Consider the following 15702-nt stretch of genomic DNA (forward strand, 5'->3'; position numbering starts at 1 on the left):
GCCATTTTCTTTTTACATCTTCCCCTGGGTGCCAATCATTTTCTGATAAATTGTGTTTGATACAATTTTTGAGCCTTGCTCTCAAATACTAAATCTTGATTTTTAGAGAAAAATTTCTGGATTACTGTTCTCATAAATCTACAACTCTTTGCCCCTACGTGAAGTTCACATATAGGGTACTCATTTAAACCCAGATGATCTATTAGGAAATTTAATTTATAGTATGCTGATGTTCTCTTTGAAATTCAATGAAGACTAGTGCTGAAGTTTTGAGCATCATTCCACACTTTTTACACATTTACTAAGCCATTTAAAGTTTATATTTACCCCTTCACTTACCAGCTGAATCATATTTCCTTCACCTTCTTACATTTACAAATATTCTTTATTTCTCAAAATTCTTCTCCCGGTCTGGAGTCTTTCATTTTGAGTCTTGCCATTAGGGAGGGGAGCTAAGAGTACTGGAATGTTCTATAAATCCTGCAAGGTTGATTTCTGTCTTCACCTTCCAGAGGTTTCTGGGTGGAGAACTGAAGAAGTCAGCACCTGCAGGAAGGTTCCTGGTCATCAGCTGCAAGTTACAGACACCACGTGACTTGTCAGAGCTCAAAAGAGACCATGAGGGCCCACTTTCAGATTTGACCAGAAATTTGTCTTTCTTTTACTTTCTTAGCTTATTAATCATTCCCTCCCAAAGCATCCCCAACTCCATCACCTGTAATTTAAAGCAAAGATATTTTCATTTATTTTTAACTTTTTATTTTGAAATAGTTCCAGACTTTCATAATCACTGAAATAATAGTACAAATAATTCCCTTTTCCCATATTTCCTATATGTTAATATTTACTACATTTGCTTTATCATTTTCCCTCACTCTTTCCTGTTTGGCTTCTAAGCTCTTTCACTGCCTATGTAACCAATTACCATTACATATTAGATTCATGTTAGTATTATGAATTAGTATTAGTTACATATTAGTATTAGATTCCCTCTCTTTGAAATACCTAAGGTCATTTTGGGGAATTTTTTTTTTTTGGCTCAATCCTTACTGAAAATATGGGTAAGATTTTGTTTGAAAGTGTTCTTGCTCAAATAACATCAGAAACCGCTGCCATGGATGATTGCCACAATCCTTTATTTTACTTTGTGCCCGTTTATTTATTCATTCACTCACATGCTATATCAGTTCAATTCAGTTCAGGTCAGTCGCTCAGTCGTGTCTGACTCTTTGACCCCATGAATCACAGCACACCAGGCCTCCCTGTCCATCACCAACTCCCAGAGTTTACTCAAACTCATGTCCATCGAGTCGGTGATGACATCCAGCCATCTCATCCTCTGTCGTCCCCTTCTCCTCCTGCCCCCAATCACTCCCAGCATCAGGGTCTTTTCCAATGAGTCAACTCTTCACATGAGGTGGCCAAAGTACTGGAGTTTCAGCTTTAGCATCAGTCCTTCTAATGAACACCCAGGACTGATCTCCTTTAGAATGGACTGGTTGGACATCCTTGCAGTCCGATGGATTCTCAAGAGTCTTCTCCAACACCACAGTTCAAAAGCATCAATTCTTCGGCGCTCAGCTTTCTTCACAGTCCAACTCTCACATCCATACATGACCACAGGAAAAACCATAGCCTTGACTAGACGAACCTTTGTTGGCAAAGTAATGTCTCAGCTTTGAACATGCTATCTAGGTTGGTCATAACTTTCCTTCCAAGGAGTCAGCGTCTTTTAATTTCATGGCTGCAGTCACCATCTGCAGTGATTTTGGAGCCCAAAAAAATAAAGTCTGACACTGTTTCCACTGTTTCCCCATATATTTCCCATGAAGTGATGGGTCTGGATGCCATGATCTTCGTTTTCTGAATGTTGAGCTTTAAGCCAACTTTCTCACTCTCCACTTTCACTTTCATCAAGAGGCTTTTTAGTTCCTCTTCACTTTCTGGCATAAGGATGGTGTCATCTGCATATCTGAGGTTATTGATATTTCTCCCAGCAATCTTGATTCCAGCTTGTGCTTCTTCCAGCCCAGCGTTTCTCATGATGTACTCTGCATAGAAGTTAAATAAGCAAGGTGACAATATACAGCCTTGACGTACTCCTTTTCCTATTGGGCCCTTAGTAGGTAGCAGGACTTAGGTGCTAAGGACATAAAGGAGAACAAAACAGTTACAATAGTGACTAACATTTACTGAGATTTACTATGTATCTTTTAAGTCCTTTAACATCATCCTCTTGTCTTAGGTCTCCATTGCTGGGTAACAAACTGCCCTAAAACGTAATGGCTTAAACAAGAATTTATTACCTTAGTTCCTGCAGGTAAGAAATTACAGAGTGGTTTAGGAGGTTGGTTCTTGTTCAGGGTCTCTCAGGAGATTTCTGTCAAGATATTGGTAGGGACTGCCGTTATCTGAAAGCTTGAGTGGGGCTTAGAGGATCCACTTCCAGGATGGCTCCCTCACAGGGCTGTTGGTAGGAAGCTTCAGCTCCTCACCACATGGGTCTCTCCATCAGCTGATTGTTTTCACAATAAGGTAGCTGACTTCCCCCAGACGAATGATCCAAAGCCACAATGCCTTTTCTGTGCTAATCTCAAAGGCACTACCACTTCTGTTATATTCTATTTGATAGTCATTAAATTGTCCATATTCAAGGGAAGAGAACTTTAGCTGCATATCTTGGAGGGAAAAGTGTTGAAGAATTTTCAGACATATTATAACACCACCACACATCTCATATAATCTAACAACCCTAAATTTGTGACAGTCCCACTTTGTAGCTAAGGAAACGGAAACCACAGATGGTCAAGGACCCAAGGTCCCATAGCTGGCAAGTGATAGAATTGGGATTCCAATGCAGATTGACTCTAGAATTTGTGTTTTTAACCACAGTGCTATATTACCTTGATACAAAGATGCCTTGCACTCATGAAGCTTATATTTCAACAAAATGACTGACATTAGTCAAGCAATTTCTCTCTCTTGCTAATACACATACACAATTACAAACTATTTAAATCCCATGAAGAAAAACACAGGGAACTATAGGAGTGCATGGTTGTGAAACTAGATCTAGTCTGTGGTAACAAGCTGCCGTATTTTGAGTCTACAAAGTCCCTGACCCCAAGTGCAACTCTTTAATGGGCTAGCAAACAAGTAGTTCCCATGCCTGACTACACATTAGAATCATCTAGAAGGCAGTTTAAAAAAATACTCATGCCCAGGACATAGCACAGGCCAATTAAACAAGAATCTCTGCAAATGGATCCAGACATCAATATATTTTAAAGCTCCTTGAGTGAATCCAGTGTGTGGTTGGGGTTGAGAAGTGTTGCAGGGTTCAATTTCACCATACAAACTTGGACATGGAAGTGCTTTAACTAAAATCGGATGGCAGAGCTTAGCTTCTACCTTGTTGCTGTGACTGGGGGTGCGGTGGGGGGGGTGGGGAGTGGCTCTCTTCTAAAGGAACTTTTCAACACATTTTAAAATTTAAAGTAATTTTTTTTTTTTTTTTTTGGCTGCACTGTGCAGCTTCTGAGATGTCAGTTCCCCAATGAGGGATTGAATCTGGGCCACAGGAAGCAAAAACACCAAGTCCTAATCACTGGACCACAAAGTGCAGCTCAGTTCAGTTCAGTCGCTCAGTCATGTCTGAATCTTTGCGATCCCATGAATCACAGCACGCCAGGTCTCCTTGTCCATCACCGACTCCCAGAGTTTACTCAAACTCATGTCCATAGAGTTGGTGATGACATCCAGCCATCTCATCCTCTGTCATCCCCTTCTCCTGCCCCCAATCCCTCCCAGCATCAGGGTCTTTTCCAATGAGTCAACTCTTCACATGAGGTGGCCAAAGTATTGGAGTTTCAGCTTTAGCATCAGTCCTTCTAATGAACACCCAGGACTGAGCTCCTTTAAGATGGACTGGTTGGACCTCCTTGCAGTCCAAGGGACTCTCAAGAGTCTTCTCCAACACCACAGTTCAAAAGCATCAATTCTTTGGCACTCAGCTTTCTTCACAGTCCAACTCTCACATCCATACATGACCACTGGAAAAACCATAGCCTTGACTAGACGGACCTTTGTTGGCAAAGTAATGTCTGCTTTTGAATATGCTATCTAGGTTGGTCATAACTTTCCTTCCAAGGAGTCAGCGTCTTTTAATTTCATGGCTACAATCACCATCTGCAGTGATTTTGGAGCCCCCAAAAATAAAGTCTGACACTGTTTCCACTGTTTCCCCAACTATGTCCCATGAAGTGTTGGGACCAGATCCTATGATCTTAGTTTTCTGAATGTTGAGTTTTAAGCCAACTTTTTCACTCTCCTCTTTCACTTTCATCAAGAGGCTTTTTAGTTTAGGAATTCCCTAAAATTGAAAGTAATTTTTAAATGTCATGATTTGTGGAAGTTTTCATTTTTTAAAAAAACTTTTTCTTTTATATTGGAGTGTAGCTGATTAACTATGTTGTGATAGTTTCAGGAGGAAGGTGGACAGCGAAGGGACTGAGGCATTCATATACGTGTAACCATTCTCCCCTAAACTCCCTTACCATCCAGACTGCCACATAATATTGAACAGAGTTCTCTAAGCTATATGGTAGATGCTTGTTGGTTGTCTTTTGGCAAAGAAAGGACACATATTGTCTTAAATATTTTGCTTGATTGAGAACTCACTTTTTATGAATGAGATAATTCTAATCTTCCTTGAAGCCAGAGGGCCACTTTTTCTCATGGGCCTCCATCATTCCAAATATCAGGAAGTAAAAAGAAAATCATACCAGCAAATCAATTGCAGAAGCTCCACTCCAGGGAGGGTTGCATAGATGAAATGAAGTTGAGGATACAAATTCTCTTTTCATTTCTGACGTGAGCTAAGTCTTTCTGATTCTTCTCTTCCAATCCTATTCAGAGGACTGTAGAATCATTCTGCTCCCAAGATTCTGAGAGGTTTATTCTACTCGTACAAGATAAGCTCAGCACTATCTTGTCTCTGGTAGGCTTCCTGCTTGTTCTCAGACTGTAGTTTCCTAGAGAGTTGAGACCAAGTGTCATTTATTTTTGAATATTCAGATCTTAATACAGTGCTTTACACATATCAGGTGCTCAAAACATTTGTATCATTGAACTAATATGTTATTGCATTTTCAGAGATTGAAGATGGTGATTAATTCAGCTAGTGAGACACAGAACCAAAGATGTCAAGAGAAGGGATGTAACACCTTCTCAGTACCTACTAACCGCCTATATCACAATGCATGGGTATAAACCAGTGCAAATCTGTGAACATTTCCAAAAAATACATTTAAAACATACATTTTGCTGATGGCGCAAGAGCAGCAGCCTTGTTGCAATCTTTTAACTGGATTCTGGCTTCCTGTCTTGACCCCCAACCCATCTCCCATCCAATCCTCACATCACCCAAAGTAAGCTGTGATACTTAGAGAATATAAATGTGATCATATGACTCCCTTGGTAAAAATAACCTCAGTGGGGAGACCAATAGGGTCCTGTACCATCTGGCCTTTGCCTCCCTCTCCAGCTCCATTCCAACTTCCTCCAAACTCTTTCCACTCATGGACTTCTGCCTGCTGTTCCCTCTGCCCACAGCTCTTTTCCCAGGCCCTCGACATGGCTGGCTCCTTTATAGGCTCCACTGAGAGAAGCCTTTCCTGACCATTCTACCTAGAATGACTTCTCTTAAATTATTCCTTACCCCTGCTTGTTTTCTCCAAATCATTTTTCTCAATGTGAAATTACCTTACTTATTTACCTGTTTACTGTCTCTCTGAGCCTGAATATAGGTGCCATGAAGGTGAGAACCTCATTTTATCTATCTTGATTGCTCTTGTATCCCCAATATCTGACTCACAGTGGGCATTCAGTCAGTACTTATTAGATGATTAAATAAACACATAGGAAAAGGAGTACTGTTATTCATTAAGGAGGTGTAAGGTATTACAGACAGAATAGTGGTCACAGATTATAAATATTTTTAAAAGTCTTTGCTATGTAAAAAAACCTCATATATTAATAATATTTCCCCAGAATCTTAGAATATTATTCTTCTATACTCGTGTCTTTTCCTTTTAAAATAGTTCTGTGGGGTGGAGGTGGGTGGCAAAAGGCGATATTTACTTTGGAAACAAACATGAAAATTACTTTTACTTTACATGCTGAGAGTAGAAATATGACCCTTATGCAATGCAAGATTTGCAATAAAGCTGAAAAGGACAAATGATATTAGCATTCCCATCTATTATAACTGGACCAGAACTTCAATCACCAGCTGAAAAAATAAACATGGGGTCAGCAGGCATTTGCCCTGTACCCTGAGTGCATTCCAAAGCAGAAACCATGCACAAATGACCTAAAGATCAAATGCTTTCTGATTTAGAATTCATGTAAAGCTATGCAATCCTATAGGATGAAGCGAGCCATGGCAGAGTGAGTGAAGTCGCTCAGTCGTGTCCGACTCTTTGCAACCCCATGGACTGTAGCCTACGAGCCACGGCAGAGTGTCCTTGAAACTGATGCCCATTGTAGGAGATAGTCCAGGGGACAGGGGAATCATATCTGAGCCAAAAGAAACTATATAGAATTTCTTGCTTTTTTTCCCGCCTAGTGATCAAACAACTAGGGCCATGAACAGAAAGGTGATTTTGCTGGAGGTGGGATGGCTTCAGTCCCAAGGTTTTGCAGCAGTTGCCTGGCTTCAGCAAGGAGCAAAGCAGGACACGTGGAGGGCCAGCTTAGACGTCTATAGCGTTGTTGCTTGGGGTGAGGTGAGAGCCACTCTGGTTTGGCCCTGCTCTGCAAGGAAGCCTGATGTGAAGCAAACCTGGGTAAGGCTAGAGGACTCTGTGTTTATCTCTGTAATTAACAGAAAAAACTGAAAATGAGTAATATGCTCTGCTTGGTTTAGGGGTTATACAGAGGTATAAGCCACATCGCCATAATCTTCCCAACCACACGTATCTCAGATAATCTTGCCTTTTCTCCTTTTACCTGACTTTCAATTTCTTATGGTAGAGACAACAAAGATGATTGCTACTTCAAGTGCTTAGGAGTAGCCTACATTTATCTGCTGAAACACCTTCCTTTGGTTCTTTGAATGTGTCATGCTTCCTATTCTGGTTTCTATTGCTATATATCAAACATCCCCCAAATTTAGTGCTCTAAAACCATAGCCATTATTTATTATGCTCTCAAACTCTGTGGGCTAAGTGTGGGTAGAGCCTAGTAGAGATGTCTTGTCTCTGCTCCATGGTAACTGGGCCCTCAGCTGGGAAGACTGCCATGCTGGGGGGCAGGGCGGGTGTGACTTGAATAATCAAGGCACACCTTTGAGATCTTTACACGTCCTTTGTCCAGTTGAAAGGCTCTATGAAAGGTTCATTTCCCAGCCCTAGACAACCATTAATCTACTTTCTGTGTCCATATATTTGTCCACTCAGGATGTTTAATATAAATGGAAACCTCCAATATTTAGTCCTTTTAGAGTGGCTTCTTTCACTTAGCATAATGCTTTCAAGGTTCACTGCATCACGGTCATTCCTCTTACCTCCATTTCTCTCACTAACTCAGTATGTTCCCACCTGGCAGGATGTGCCAGGCTCTCTTTCTCGCATTGCCGTATCTTCGTGGTAGTTACTGTGGATTGGCTCAGTCAGTATCCACTGCAACTTCCTTCTAGTGTGTCATCATCTATTGCAAAAGTTGGAATGTGATGCCCTGCACTTCCCAGAGTTCCTTTCAGCTAGACGCCAATTTACGTTCTGCCAATCAGCTGCTTGAATGTGAGACTTTGAATTCGGAATTCAGTAAAATCAGGAGAGAGTCATGTGTATTTCTGGCAGGGATGTAGCCAAGGAGACAGTGTGCTCAGTGGTCCTCAGCTTCCTGTGAGGGCAGCAGCACTTTCCCCCTACAGAAGAAGCAGTGTGATTCTGGGGGTCGAGGGTTGTTCCTAGAAGCTCCACCTAGAACCTGCTCCTCCAGCCCTTCCAACGATTTTGTACGCCTACTAACATCTGATAATAAGTGGATTCTGTTGTCCTTGGAAGGCACCTAAAGAGTCTCTATGATTTCTTCTCTTCCCTGCCTCCAATAAAAACAAAAGTCCTAAGTCATTCAACATAGGCAATTGGCTAGCTGCCCTGTTTTTAAAGATAGCCTAGAATTGAAATCTTTAATCTCACTTCCTAAATTACCCAATCACCGTCATAGTCAAGTAGTGTTTCTTCATATCTAAGTAAACATTTTAGAGCACTGCTGTCCAACAGAAATGTAATGCAGGCCATATATGTAATTTTAAACTTTCTAGTAGCCATATTAAAAAGTGAAATATTTAACTCTATATCAAAAATACCGTTTCAATATGTAATCAATATGAAAATTATTGACAGCAAGTCTTTGAAATCCAGTGTGTATTTTAAACTTATGCTGTTGTTGTTCAGTTGCTAAGTCATGTCCGACTTTTTGTGACCCCATGGACTGTAGCATGCTAGCCTCCTCTGTCCTCCACTATCTCCTGGAGACTGCTCAAATTCGTGTCTGTTAAGTCAGTGACGCAATCTAACCATTTTGTCCTCTGCCACCCCCTTATTCTTTTGTCTTCATTCTTTCCCAGCATCAGGGTCTTTTCCAATGAGTCAGCTCTTCACATTTGATGACCAAAGAACTGGGGCTTCAGCTTCAGCAACAGTCCTTCCAATGAATATTCAGGGTTGATATCTTTTAGGATTGATTGGTTTGATCTCCTTGCAGTCCTAGGGACTCTCAAGAGTCTTCTCCAACACCACAGTTTGAAAGCATTAATTCTTCCATGCTCAATGTTATATGTATAGCTCATCTTAATTTGGATCAGCCAGATATTCTATAGCAATGAGTAGCTGCCTATGTGGATAGTATAGTGTTAGAACTATTTAATACACTTCTACTTTTTCCTCATGGAGAGCAACAGACTGGATTCCTTACAATATACTTTCAGAAAAAAGACTAGAATTAGTAACTGCCTCATCCTGAATCCCAAGCTGTGTGCTGTTGCCCAGCACACAGTTTTCATTCAATTCCCTAACTACGTCCAGCCCTTTGCTGTCCCAGGGCTTTGGTACCTCTTAGTCCCTGGGACTGCAAGGAGATCCAACCAGTCCATTCTGAAGGACATCAGCCCTGGGATTTCTTTGGAAGGAATGATGCTAAAGCTGAAACTCCAGTACTTTGGCCACCTCATGTGAAGAGTTGACTCATTGGAAAAGACCCTGATGCTGGGAGGGATTGGGGGCAGGAGGAGAAGGGGACGACAGAGGATGAGATGGCTGGATGGCATCACCGACTCGATGGATGTGAGTTTGAGTGAACTCCAGGAGATGGTGATGGACAGGGAGGCCTGGCGTGCTGCAATTCATGGGGTCGCAAAGAGTCGGACACGACTGAGCGACTAAACTGAACTGAACTGATCCCCCTTTACCCCCCTTGTTCTCCTCTAGCTAACTCCAGCTTCTCCTTCAGTTTCAGCTGAGAAATTGCTTCCTCAGAGTCCTTCCTGACCACAGTCCCCTCCCCATATGAATTTTTATTCTTCCATAATTTTTGCCCACTGCATGCATTCATGCTAGGTCACTTCAGTCATGCCTGACTCTTTGTGACACTATGGACTGTAGTCCACCAGTCTCCTCGGTCCATGGGATTCTCCAGGCAGGAACACTGGAGTGGATTGCCATGCCCTCCTTCAGGAAATCTTCCCATCCCCTGCACTGGCAGGCAGGTTCTTTACCACTAGCCCTGGGAAGCCCTTTTGACCACTACAGTATGTATTTCACCTAGGAAGTTTCTTCTCATTTAGATATTAATCAGGGGAAATCCTGAGTCCATAGTAGCCTGAAATGAACCCAGGTTTCTTAAACTGGATACCCAAATCTACTAAATCTAGTCCCTGTTGCTAGACAGCTATGGCCTGTTCCCATTGACCCTGTATCCTGTCTTTCTGGGCCACAGCTGATTCACCAGGGTGGTTTGTCAGTCTTCAGGCTATAACCTTCCTCCTACTGCCCAATGCAGTAAGTCTGCCGGGTTGCGGGGAGGCAGCTAGAACAGTGTGGATGTGTCACAGCATATGAATAAGCTCTGCAGCTGAGCAGCTTTGAGCTAGAACCAGCCTCTATTCCAACCAAAGGAAGCCTGGTGATGACTCCTCTGGAACTAATGCTAGAAACCCTTTATCATGCCTTATATAATAAATCCCCTTTATTTTAACTTTTCAGTTCAGTCACTCAGTCATGTCCAACTCCTTGTGACCCCATGAATCGCAGCATGCCAGGCCTCCTTGTCCATCACCAACTCCCAGAGTTTACTCAAACTCATGTCCATCGAGTCAGTGATGCCATCCAGCCATCTCATCCTCTGTCATCCCCTTCTTCTCCTGCCCCCAATCCCTCCCAGCATTGGGGTCTTTTCCAATGAATCAACTCTTTGCATGAGGTGGCCAAAGTATTGGAGTTTCAGCTTTAGCATCATTCCTTCCAAAGAACACCCAGGGCTGATCTCCTTTAGAATGGACTGGTTGGATCTCCTTGCAGTCCAAGGGACTCTCAAGAGTCTTCTCCAACACCACAGTTCAAAAGCATCAATTCTTTGACGCTCAGCTTTCTTCACAGTCCAACTCTCATATCCATACATGACCACTGGGAAAACCATAGCCTTGACTAGACGGATCTTTGTTGGCAAAGTAATGTCTCTGCTTTTTAATATGCTATCTAGGTTGGTCATAACTTTTCTTCCAAGGAGTAAGCATCTTTTAATTTCATGGCTATAATCACCATCTGCAGTGATTTTGGAGCCCCCCAAAATAAAGTCTGACACTGTTTCCACTGTTTCCCCGTCTATTTCCCATGAAGTAGCAAATCTCAATTCTCTGTGATCAAATGAATCTAAGCTAAAACACCAAATACAGTAGATATTTCTTTTGCTTCCAGCCGACAGCTTTCGTTCTCTGAGAACTGCCCCACCAGAAGGTGTGAGCCCAACTGACTGGTACCCTTATAATAAGTAAGGCCCCTCAAGTGAATTTCAACCAGAAGATCTTTGCCTAAGACCCCTGTGCAGCATCTCCCAAGTTACCAACACACAACTTGTAAGCTGCCAGGTGACTGAAGCAAAGAAGGTACCTCCCTGGGCAATGTAGAGTAAGATTGAGTCTCAGTCTATAAATTCCTCTTGCTAAGAAACACTATTAATATTCATTCATTCTACAAATACATATTAAGTGTCTGCTGCTGCTGCTGCTAAGTCGCTTCAGTTGTGTCCGACTCTGTGTGACCCCATAGACAGCAGCCCACCAGGCTCCCCCATCCCTGGGATTCTCCAGGCAAGAATACTGGAGTGGGTTGCCATTGCCTTCTCCAATGCATGAAAGTGAAAAGTGAAAGTGAAGTTGCTCAGTCGTGTCCGACTCTTAGCGACCCCATGGACTGCAGCCTACCAGGCTCCTCCGTCCATGGGATTTTCCAGGCAAGAGTACTGGAGTGGGGTGCCGTTGCCTTCTCCAATTAAGTGTCTACTATATCTATACACCAAAAATTTGAATGGTTTCAATTATCTTATGTGTGAATCTAAATTTGTGGAGTAGACTTCGACTCCAACCATTATTTGTCACATGGTTTTATTTTTATTTTATTTTTTTTTTTTGTCACATGGTTTTAAAGTAAGCTTTGTTCTACATCCCTCCACCCCAATTGCCTTCCAATTACTGTCTGGCCTAGGATGCAAGCTGAGGATTGTCTGCAAGGCAGAGAGCAGCACAGTGGTTGTCTCACTTGAGAAAAAGCTGCTGACTTTCCGTATTGTTTCTTGGGAAAGCGACCAGGACTACGAGAGGTTATGCTTCAAAATGCAGCTGTGTTTAAGGCATTCACAGGAAAGCAAACAGTGCAGTGATAGTGGAATGTGTGTTTATTGAAACACTTAGTGGAATGCCTGGAAAGTCTCTGAGATGAGTCATTAGTGATCTATATAATTGTTAGGTGTTCTAGATACTTTAAGGGCTTCCTGGTGGCTCAGACAGTAAAGCGTCTGCCTGCAGTGCGGTTCAATCCCTGGGTTGGGAAGATCCTCTGGAGAAGGAAATGGCAGCCCACTCCAGTACTCTTGCCTGGAAAATTCCATGGAAGGAGGAGCCTGGTAGGCTGGGGTCGCAGAGTTGGACACTGAGCGACTTCACTTCAGATACTCTAAGTTTGGTGGCCTTTGTCAAGCTTGTATGTATTTGCATTCAAGAATTAAATTCATTCAGATAAAGACTGAAAGAAAAAACAATTAGGCTTTCACCTAGGAGAAAATCCTCTAGAAGAATGATTCTCTTTTGAGTATGAGAATGCCAGAAAAAAAAACAAAAAACAAAACTTTTATTTTCCTTATGACTGCAAAAGTAACAGGCTCATTTCAAAAAATTTAAACATTACAAAGTATTTATTTACCACCTACTATGTATAAGACCCTTGTTGTTTTTGTTCAGTCACTAAGTCCTATCTGACTCTTTGCAACCCCATGAACTGCAGCATGCCAGGCTTCCCTGACCTCCACCATCTCCCAGAGTTTGCTCAAATTCATGTCCATTGAGCTGGTGACACTATTTAACCATCTCATCCTCTGCCCCCTCTTCTCCTTTTATCTTCAATCTTTCCCAGAATCAGAGTATTTTCCAATGAGTCTGCTCTTTGCATCAGGGGCCAAAGTTTTGTAGCTTCAGCTTCAGCATCACTCCTTCCAGTGAATATTCCGAGTTGATTTCCTTTAGAATTGACTAGTTTGATTTCCTTGCAGTCTAAGGGACTTTCAAGAGTCTTCTCCAGCACCACAATTCAAAAGCATCAATAACACCCTAGACTAGTCACTGAAGATACAACAGTGAGCATAAAATAGACAATCTCTTATAAACACACCATCCAGAGAAAGCATTACAAACAGCTTGTTGCAGTTTGTTCTAGTCGGTACACATGTCCAGATTCTAACACATGGTGAGAAGTCTATGGTCCCTGGCTCTCCTGCTAAGACGTGCAGGTCAGAAAGCTGCTCTAGACGTCTTAGGTGACACATTTGGCCTCACAGACTTCTATCTCTGCACCATACATTACTGAGAGTCAAGACCTGCAGAACTACATCACTTGATGGGAGCTATTTCCATGAGAACAGGTACAAAAGCAAGTGAAAACACATTTCCTGGTGGATGTTGGTAAACAGGGAAACTATCTTATTTCAGATCCAAGGCAACGACCAGGTATCTGCTAGGTTAGTGTCTTACTTAGAGCCTTACTAGGGCGCAGTAAAGACTGAATGTTGAGCCCAGTCTTCCAGTTGCATTTGAAGGAAGAAGAGGCTTCCTGTTGCTCTTGTAGAGTTCAATAGGACAGGTGTACACGCACATCGCTTTTGAAAACATGATTTTCCTAAGTCTCTGACGTCAGCACCCTCCTCCCACCTCCGAGATGCTGAAGATGCTGGGTGGAGCTTTGACATTAGATGCTCTCATTACAAGCTGTCTTTTGTGTTTCAGTTTAATGATAGCCCTGGGCATACAGCTCATAATCTTACTTCAGGTTGAGAGGCATCTTTTCTGCAGTTTGAAGTTTTTTATTTATAACTAAGTTGTCTTCTTCAGTGATGCTTTAATTGGGAATTTTGGTCTAAATATTCAAGAATTTTTTTCATGGGCAAAGGTCTTTTACAATACATATTTTGCCAGTTTTGATTAAATAATTTATGCCACCACCTGGTCTTTTTAGGACTTTTTCATTATTAAATTTTTTATAATTAATTTGTGTTTGTGCTGTGCACAAATGTGTCTAAAATAACCTTTCAAGCAAACCCATAAATCTTTTACAAGGACTATACTGATGTTGACCCACATCTTCTATTTTTAAAATTTCCCCTCACCAAGGCCAATTTTAAAAAGTACTTATGTATTATTAAGGGGAGAGCTATTATTCTCTAGTCTAGACTAACATTCCTAAACAGCATATATTTTAGACTTCAAAGCCTTTATGAATATCAAAAAGCATATGGTTCTGGTGAATAGTAAGTTTGTCATTTCTACAAATGTAAAATAGCTCATTTAGCTAGAAAACCTTTAAATGACTCTTTTTGGAAGGAAAAGTTGTAACAAAGGTAACAAAGCTATTTAATTGTCTTACTCTCCCCTGACAATCTGCCACCCTTCTACTCTTACCTCCTCTTGTAGAAATTGGAGGAATTCTCTACATAACACAGGATTGATGTTTCTCATTTAAAATTCATATGCATGCCTCAGAGTTCTACCAGAGACGAATGAGGAGCAAATTGAAGTGCTCATAGAACCTCTCAAATTGACTCTGGCTAGGGTTGTGATTTTTTTCATCTTAAGAGAAAACATGTTAATTGTAGTAACTTTGGAAAATACAGGCAGCCACAAAAAAGGAAATAAAAATAATGTATAATAAGCCCAACTCTCAAAGAAAAGCAGTATTAACATAACAGTGACTCTCTTTTCCAGATACAGTTATACAATTTTCTTCAAAAACCAAACTGGGAAAGCCTAAGGATAATGCCTTACCTACTGTTTTGTAACTTGCTTTTTTCATTTATCAACATGATGTCACTTCTCCATTTTTTTATTCTTCCAACATTTGGAATTCCATCACCTACATGAACTGTACTAGGTTGAACTAGTTCCATATTTATGACTCTTTAGTTTGTGACCATGTTTTTTGGCAATAGAAATAAGTTGCAGTGAGCGTTCTGATATGTATACCTTGGTGTGTAGCTACGATGCTTTCCTTAGGATAATGTGGGAAACTCAAGCAGCAGAATTTGCAGGATCAAATGTTAAGGACCTTTTTCAGGTTCTCAGTCCATATTAAATGATAATTGACAGACCCCAGGAGAAGGGCATATTTCACTGTTGAGGCTCCCTCAATCTCACTGTGGAATTCTTAGGAGGACAAAGCAGACTGGTCATTTCAGCACCGAATGGTTTGAAGAGTGAATAATCTTTTTAAATGACAAGAGAAGTTCTGATTGCTGGTAACAGAGATGCAAATAACAGACTACATAGATATCTATGAAATCTTAGGGTATTTTAGCTGAGATGTTTCAGAAAATAACTGTTCTGTCCGAGCTACAGAAATAAATATATTTTCTTAAACATTTTTTTTTTTTTAGTATATAAAACATGTACAGCAGGATGGATATGTATAGCTGCCCAGGCCACACACAGCACAGCTCCAAGGGTGCAATTTATCTAGATTAGAATATGAATAGTGTACTGTTAACTTCTCTGGTGGCTCAGAGGTAAAGCCTCTGCCTACAATGTGGGAGACCTGGGTTCAATCCCTGGGTTGGGAAGATCCCCTGGAGAAGGGAATGGCAACCCACTCCAGTATTCTGGCCGCCACCCGCCCCCCCCCCCCCAACAAAAAAATGGCCATTCCCTTCTCCAGTGGACAGAATGTGGTCTACTGGAGACGAGAATGGCAAACCACTTCAGTATTCTTGCCTTGAGAACCCCATGAACAGTATGAAAAGGCAAAATGATAGGATACTGAAAGAGGAACTCCCCAGGTTGGTAGGTGCCCAATATGCTACTAAAGATGAGTGGAGACATAACCCCAGAAAGAATGAAGGGATGGAGCCAAAGCAAAAACAATACCCAGTTGTGGATGTGAC

At 41.5% G+C, this 15702-nt stretch overlaps 1 long non-coding RNA gene across 1 annotated transcript in view; it reads right to left on the minus strand.

Moving 5' to 3' along the window:
* Window positions 1–2042: 2042 nt before the first annotated feature.
* The window catches only part of LOC113901348, a 136592-nt gene continuing 122932 nt past the window's right edge, over window positions 2043–15702 (minus strand). Inside the window, exons 3-4 of the long non-coding RNA XR_003513391.1 lie at window positions 4785–5033; window positions 2043–2143 (exon numbers count right to left, since the gene is read on the minus strand). This is a non-coding gene — a long non-coding RNA (uncharacterized LOC113901348). The remainder of the gene's footprint in view (window positions 2144–4784; window positions 5034–15702) is intronic.

The sequence above is a fragment of the Bos indicus x Bos taurus genome, chromosome 11, assembly GCF_003369695.1.
Source record: "Bos indicus x Bos taurus breed Angus x Brahman F1 hybrid chromosome 11, Bos_hybrid_MaternalHap_v2.0, whole genome shotgun sequence".
NCBI classification, from domain to species: domain Eukaryota; kingdom Metazoa; phylum Chordata; class Mammalia; order Artiodactyla; family Bovidae; genus Bos; species Bos indicus x Bos taurus.